This window comes from Mus caroli, chromosome 11, assembly GCF_900094665.2.
Source record: "Mus caroli chromosome 11, CAROLI_EIJ_v1.1, whole genome shotgun sequence".
Lineage (NCBI taxonomy): Eukaryota > Metazoa > Chordata > Mammalia > Rodentia > Muridae > Mus > Mus caroli.
The window spans coordinates 26,262,696-26,263,921 of NC_034580.1; positions in this window are offsets into that span (position 1 = coordinate 26,262,696).

A 1,226-nucleotide genomic window follows, 5' to 3' on the forward strand; every position below is an offset into this window, starting at 1 on the left:
ATATATATATATATTGAGCCTTCATAGGACCAAGGACCTCTTCTCCCATTGGTGCCTGACAAGGTCATCCTCTGCTACATGTGCAGCTGGAGCCATGTGTACTTCTTGGTTGGTGGCGTAGTCTCTGGAAGCTCTGGGGGGTCTGGTTGGTTGATATTGTTGTTCTCCTATGAGGTTGCAAACCCCTTCAGCTCCTTCAGTCCTTTCTATAATTCCTCCTTTGGGGACTGCGGTACACAGTCCAGTGGTTGACTTTGAGCATCAGCCTCTGTATTTGTAAGGCTCTGGCAGGGCCTCTCAGGAAGCAGTCAGATCAGGCTCCTTGCACCATGCACTTTTTGGCATCAACAGTAGTGTTGAAGTTAGGTGACTATATATGGGATGAATCCCGAGGTGTGACAGATGGCCTTTGCTTCAGTCTCTGCTCTACACTTTGTCTCCATATTTGCTCCCATGAGTATTTTGTTCTCCTTTCTAAGAAGGACTGAAGCACCCACACTTTGGTTTTCCTTCTTCATGAGCTTCATGTAGTCTGTGAATTGTATCTTGGGTATTCTGAGATTTTGGGCTAATAATCACTTATCAGTGAGTGCATACCATGTGTGTTTTTTGTGATTGGGTTACCTCATTCAAGAAGATATTTTCTAGTTCCATACATTTGCCTAAGAATTTCATGAATTCATTGTTTTTAATAACTGACCAGTACTCCATTGTGTAAATGTACCACATTTTTGGTATCCATTCCTCTGTTGAAGGACATCTGAGTTCTTTGAACTTCTAGCTATTATAAATAAGGCTGCTATGAACATAGTGGAGCATATGTCCTTGTTATATGTTGGAGAATCTTTTGGATATATGCCCAAGAGTGGTATAGTTGGGTCCTCGGGTGATACTATGTCCAATTTTCCGAGGAACCTCCAGACTGATATCCAGAGTGGTTGTACCAGCTTGCAATCCCACCAACAATGGAGGAGTGTTCCTCTTTCTCCCCATCCTTGCCAACATCAGCTGTATTCCTCACCTGGGAATTCTTTCTTCAGCTCTGTACCCCATTTTTTAATAGGGTTATTTGTTTCTCTGGAGTCTAACTTCTTGAGTTCTTTGTATATATTAGATGTTAGCTCTCTATTGGATATAGGATTGGTAAAGATCTTTTCCCAATCTGTTGGTTGCCTTTTTGTCTTATTGACAGTGTTCTTTGCCTTACAGAAGCTTTGTAATTTTAT